We start from the raw sequence: 5,909 nt of genomic DNA, 5'->3' as shown, positions 1-5,909 counted from the left end.
CTTTCCCACAGGAACAAAGTGGGGCTTGTTAGCTGGGCATGAATCTTGGCGTGGGGCGGCCGGGGCCAGGCTCAGCGCTGCCAGGCGGCGGCTCCGCGATATCAGGCAAATTCCGCCTTCCCCACAGCTGGGGCTGACAGCAGGAAGCCCCAGGGAGGCTCCGGACAAAGGCAGAAAAATGGGCCACGTTTATTCATTCACTGACCAGCCCGGGCCTGGCTGGCCCAGGGGCCCTGTCTCCATGGCTACGGGCAGCCTTCAGTGCTCCTGGTTGGCTCCTCTGTGACCACAGCCCCTCCACGGCCACACACCCCAACACACAGAGACACAGCATCATGAAGGCAGAGGCTGCCTCGGGACGGCTCTACCCCGGGGAGTGTGGGGCCATCTGAGCCAAACAGAATCGAGGGCTTGGACACAACCCAGGGTGTGAGTTGAGCTCTGAATGTCAAGACCAGTCCTGGGTGAGTGAGGCAAAGGCAACAGGTTCAAATCCACACACCAGCTAAGCACCTACTGTGTGCAGCGCAGGAGTGTGTCTGTCAAGCCAACTCGGTTTGTTCTCACTCGTCCGGTTCGAAAATAGAGGCTGGGGAGCCCAGTGAGGGAGGCACACCCTTTGCCTTGGGAAGGTATCAGGCAGGAACTGTCATTGGCATTGAGTCTTGAAGGATGCATAGGAGTTTGCCAAGCAGGGAGGCAAAGGGCATTCCAGGCAGAAGGAACGGCTTGAGCACAGGCCCCGAGGCCTGCGATTAATGTGTAGAGTGATTAGGGTAACTGAAAGGCTCTTTGAACTGGAGTGGAGGGAAGACGATGCAGCTGAAAATGAGGCAGTTGTGGGGGCGGGACAACCGTGCAGTGTGACTCAGAGAACCGGGGCCGTCTGCTCCCGTCACTGTCCTGCTAGAGAAGGCCCCCAGTAATTCCATGAGTTGTGAATTTCAGGGAGGACAGAGGTTAACTAGTATAGCTAATACTTTGCCGTTTGCAGAGGCCTTTCATATATTCACATGATCTTATTTAGACCTATGGCCACCCAGCTGGGAGGGAGCTGACAGATGAGGAAACTGAGGCCCAGAGTGGTGCCGGAGGTCTCCAAGCCAGGAAGTGGCCCGTGGGGACTGGAATGCAGGGCCCTGAGCCTGACAGTACTCTCTGGGAAGGGGCTGGAGCCCCGAAGGATAAGCAAAATGATCATGATGATCTTTGTCCCTTGCTCGAAAGTTCTAGAACTGCTACAAAGGAGCAGCCACGCGTGTCCTCCCTCCCAGACCACTCCAAGCTGCTTCTAGAGGGACTGGAGATCCCCCAGCAGAAACAGGTCTAAATCCCGAGCAACTTAGAATCTGGGATATGGTGAATGGCTCAGAGGCTGGGAGCAGGCACAAGAGTGGCTCTCAGTCTGATGGCCCAGACCACACTTCCTGTCTTTCATGGGCCCACTCTGCTTCTTTGGCCCTGGGTCTCCCAGACGGAGCCGATGGGCTGGGCCTGCAAGGGTGACCTTGGGACCCAAAGGCTGGTGGGAGGGGGATGCCATCAGACACTGCTATGACATAATGTCATTTAGTCTTCACAACAACCTCTGTTTTGCAGGTGAGGAAACTGAAGCTCTGAGAGCAGTAGCTCCCCTAAGCCACACAGCTGGAGAGCGCTGAGCCAACGGCAGAGCTGGGGCTTTTTGAAGGCGCACAGAGGAAAGGTTTGCTCTCCTTGCCGAGTTTCCTCATGCTCATTTCCACCCCCAGCCCTCAGGTGTGTCTGACCTCTGCCCACTGAAAGGCGCCTTCCCTCACTCTGCTGCTGGGCTTGGTTGTCTGCCGTCTTTCTGCTGTCTCTGACTTCTGCCAACTTGACCTTGGCTTCTGGTTCCTTCTGCCTTTCAGAGCGTGACATTGTTGATCTTCATCCTGAAGTGTCGCCTGAGTCTCCTTCACCTGGTTATGCTACCCATAAAATAAAATAAAGGAAGAAAAAGTTAAAAAAAAAAAAAAGATAATAAACAAAACCAAGAAAAAGGAAGAAGTGGGCTGTGGGATTAGCACCAAAGCCTCCTGGGTGCAGACCTGCCCTTTGGCCTCTTCTCAGGGTGCTTTTGGCTTTGGGTAAAGAAGAAATGATAATAATGATACCTAAAAACCATTTAGGACAGAAATGGCCAACATAGCATAGCAGGAGCGCCCTCCAATCTGGCACCTGAGGCAGGCATAACTAATCGATCACAGCACTCTCTCTGGCTCAGCTTGGCCTCGGCTTCAGCATTGTTCTCAACACAGGGATCAGGCAGCCACCACCAGGCAGAGTTGACACCCAAGATAACCTGCACTTGTCACCTTGCCTATGAGTCTGTGCTCTCCATTCGAGCTTCACTTTTGCCCCATTTGTCCAGGCAGGTGTAATTATCTTCATTTTACAGGTGAAGAGACTGAAGCCCAGAGTGATATTTTCTGCAACACACAGCTACTTCATGACAGAGCTAAGGATGGAACTGAGGCCTCTCTCTCTGTCCCTGCTCAGGACAGGTTTAAAAGGCCCCATGCAATCAAGGAGGTAGCATTTGAATAGATGTATTCTTCCTCCTTTTTTGTTTTCCAGTCCCATTTTCCACTGCTTTGGTCAGGGAGTGAGTCCTCTGATGTCATCCGAGGATATGAGGCATCGCTAAATCTGGCCATCCCCTGAAGCACCCAGCCTCACCGACTTCCTGAAGCGTGGATGAACGCTGCTGCCACAAATGTGCTGTGACAGCCACTGACAAGGAGAGCGAGTGATGTTTGTGCCACCCTGCTGAGCACGAGGGAGCTGCTCGGGGAAGCCAGGGGCTGGGGCATCTCAATAGCACTGAGGGCAGCCTCGGGGGGATTCACAGCACACCCACCCCCAGATCACTGCTGATTCTGGGGGATAGATGACAAAGCTTTCTGACCTTGCACTTCCCTTTGGCTGCCAAACTGAATGAAGCCTGCTTCTTAGACCCAAGCCCCTGCTGAGTGTCTCACTCTCTCTTCTGGCCATCCCTGTCCCCAAACCCAGAACCCTCCTCTGTACCTCCACACGCAGTGGGTGCCAACTGTCTCCCACCTACCTGCCTGGGTCTCTGCCCCTCAGCTGCTCACAAGTGGCTGTGTTCTTCCACTCACCTGCTGGGACACCCACTGGCTCACCAGCCCCCATCCTCTCCACACCCGGTCTCACCTGCCAGGCTTGCCCTCTTCCCCGTCACCTGCAGGAAGGTCCTTTCCCAGACACACCTGCCCTACTCCGACTGGTTGGCATGGTGAGGCCCTCACTCCCTTCTCTCCAGGGTCGCATGTGCTCTCCTGGCACAAATTCACCCAGACATTTCTTGATCTAGCTCTGACCCAGAAAGTGTTACCTTTGCAATGGCAAATACCTGTATTAACTGCCGTGCAAGTGACACATACTTATCATATGCTCCCCTGTTCCAGGCACCGATGGCTGTCTTTTTTATTTTGTCACAGGTTCCAGTGAGTGAGTCTGACTTATAATTGTACAGACTTAGCTCACATTCTCCTTCCTCCACCTTGACAATCGTGCTAATGACAAAGTTGTCATTTACTGAGCACTTGCCATGTACCAATCACTGTGCCAGGAGATTGTGCATGGACTCACAAAATCTTTGCAATATTCTGGAAGGAGAGGCAAGTATGTTCCTCTATTTTGTAGATGAGAAAACTGGGCTCAGAAAATGAAGCCATTTTGCCCCAGGTGACCCAACCAGCAAGTGGCAGAGCTATGTTTAAAAGTCAGGATTGTCTATTCCAGAGACCCTGTGCTGCCCACCATGGCACACTGCCTCTCCAGTCAAAGAAAGGTAGCTTAAAGATATCTGCCTTCCAAAATGCCTGGACATTTGTTAGAATATGAAAGAAGATAATATATGGTCCTGTCCTTGAAGAATTGATACTCTATTTGGGGAAACAAAGCAACTCACATTGCCAGCCAATATTTATTTAAATTTCATCTTAGAAAAATAGCAAAAGAGATTTTATTTAACCTGTCAACAGTGATTATCTGATTATGTCTGCTTGAGTATTCTGTAGGATAGACAGGTAAGGCAGTCATGGACTCAGTGGGAAAAAGTTCAGTCATCCATTACTAATGTCTGTTTGGGGCACAGCTATAGGTAGTGGAAGTAGATGTGTCACCAATTTAATTTCTTTGCTTCTATATAGTAGAAAACATGACCATTTCTAATAAATTCCTAACTATATAAAGCAGACAAGAGAGGAAAGAGAAAGATACCGGTATGATTGGGAGAGGCTGCCTGAGGAAGGTAAGATAGGATCTGTTTGGGGTCACTGTAGCCCTGGGGCATGAGGCATCATCAAGGCCAGATTGAATTTTCTAAGGTATGATAAAAAGTTTGGTTCTTCCTTGTGCCTTGGTTCCTCTTCTCTAAAATGGCTAATTCTGTCCAACTAAGATCTACAAGGCCCCTTCTGATGCCAAGGTTTCTAAATAAAGATATCTAATAAGGACGGAACACTTCACAGCTCTCAACCTCCTCTCAGACCCATCAGCTCATTCATATATCATAACAAGCCCATGATGCAGCCATTTTAGAGATGAAAACCTGAGGTCCAGAGAGCTGACACCCATGTTAGCAGAAGTTAGTGGAACCCAGTTCTCTTAACTCTAACCATTCTCTAATCCAAAAGTATATTTACAAATTTTCAAATAATTAGGAAAAGTTAGTAATATTTAGAAGCTCCTCAGGTAATTCTAGTTTTCAGCCAGGGTTGAGAATGTTGCTAAAAAGTAAGTTTTATGGCGGATTTCAGAGAAGGAAACAGAGGTTCAGAGTGGTTAAGCAACTTGTCCAAAGTCACACAGCCAGAACATAGTGGAGTGGGAATTCCACTGAAGCAGGCTGACTGCGTAACCCATGTGTCTATTGTGCCCCAGGCACTGTCACATATTATTTCATTTAATTCTCTCAACAACGTTATTTATTTTTAACTCTGAAAACTAATCCAGAAAAGTTAAATAACCAGCCCAAAACTGCAGAACTAATAAAAGGCAGCTAACAATGTTTTCTATCTTGATTCTATTTGAGTGGACAAGTGTGCGCATTTGTCAATGGTCACTTGATGGGTCACTTAAGATCTGTACATCACACTATATGTTGATTTTACCTTTAAAAGGCACAAATAAACTGAACTCCGGGTAACAACATCAAGCAGAGATATTCTGATGTCTCCCTCTTATTTGGAAATGCATTTAAAAGTAGAGTGAATGGATAAGGAGATAAATAAGTGGGCAGTATGTAATAAAGATGGGGGTCTATGGGGTTCACTACGTGGGTGCTATTCTTTCAACTTTTCTGCAGGTTTGAACATTTTACATTATAACATGTTGCATGGGGGACAGCAGCCCAAACATTCCATGAGACTGAGTTCAGTGATGACAGAGATCTCTGCCTGTTTTGTGACTGAGTCTCCAGCGCCAGGAATAGTGCCTGGCATGAAGCAGGTGCACAGTAAATATTTGCTGAATAGAAAATGACGGGAGGGTGTTTAGCCTACGGCTTTAACCCTTAAACTAAACATCTTGGAGAGAGGATTGGATGATATATGTGAACAAGGGCGGTGGGAGGAGGGACACTGGGCAGAGTAGGGCGAGTGGGCACAGTAGGGCACAGAGCTCTGGTGGCTTTGCAAGCATGAACTCCGCAGGTTCTTACTTCTGGAAGCTGTAGTGAGATCCTCATCTCCAGGCTTAGCTGCAGTCAGAGCTGGGCTTTATATGGGCGTGTGCTGCCCTCATGTGGCCAAGCCGAAGAATATTGCACTGCTGTTGGAAGGGCCTCTTTTCCCCTGATCCCCGATGGGCATTTAGTTACTCAGATGCTTGGAAGCAAAGGTTGGGGCCAGAGGAATCGT

General features: G+C 49.1%; 1 long non-coding RNA gene across 2 annotated transcripts; it reads left to right on the top strand.

Moving 5' to 3' along the window:
• The first annotated feature begins 315 nt into the window (after positions 1 to 315).
• LOC106996828 (uncharacterized) lies at positions 316 to 5,200 on the top strand. Of its 2 annotated transcripts, none has more exons than XR_013414470.1 (3): positions 316 to 464; positions 1,600 to 1,690; positions 2,599 to 5,200. It is a non-coding gene; the product is annotated as an uncharacterized LOC106996828 (long non-coding RNA). The 2 variants fall into 2 exon arrangements; XR_013414469.1 differs by lacking the exon at positions 1,600 to 1,690 and adding an exon at positions 1,028 to 1,324.
• The last annotated feature ends 709 nt before the right edge of the window (positions 5,201 to 5,909 follow it).

Source organism: Macaca mulatta, chromosome 2, assembly GCF_049350105.2.
Source record: "Macaca mulatta isolate MMU2019108-1 chromosome 2, T2T-MMU8v2.0, whole genome shotgun sequence".
NCBI classification, from domain to species: domain Eukaryota; kingdom Metazoa; phylum Chordata; class Mammalia; order Primates; family Cercopithecidae; genus Macaca; species Macaca mulatta.
This window is presented reverse-complemented; position numbering and strand designations above follow the sequence as displayed.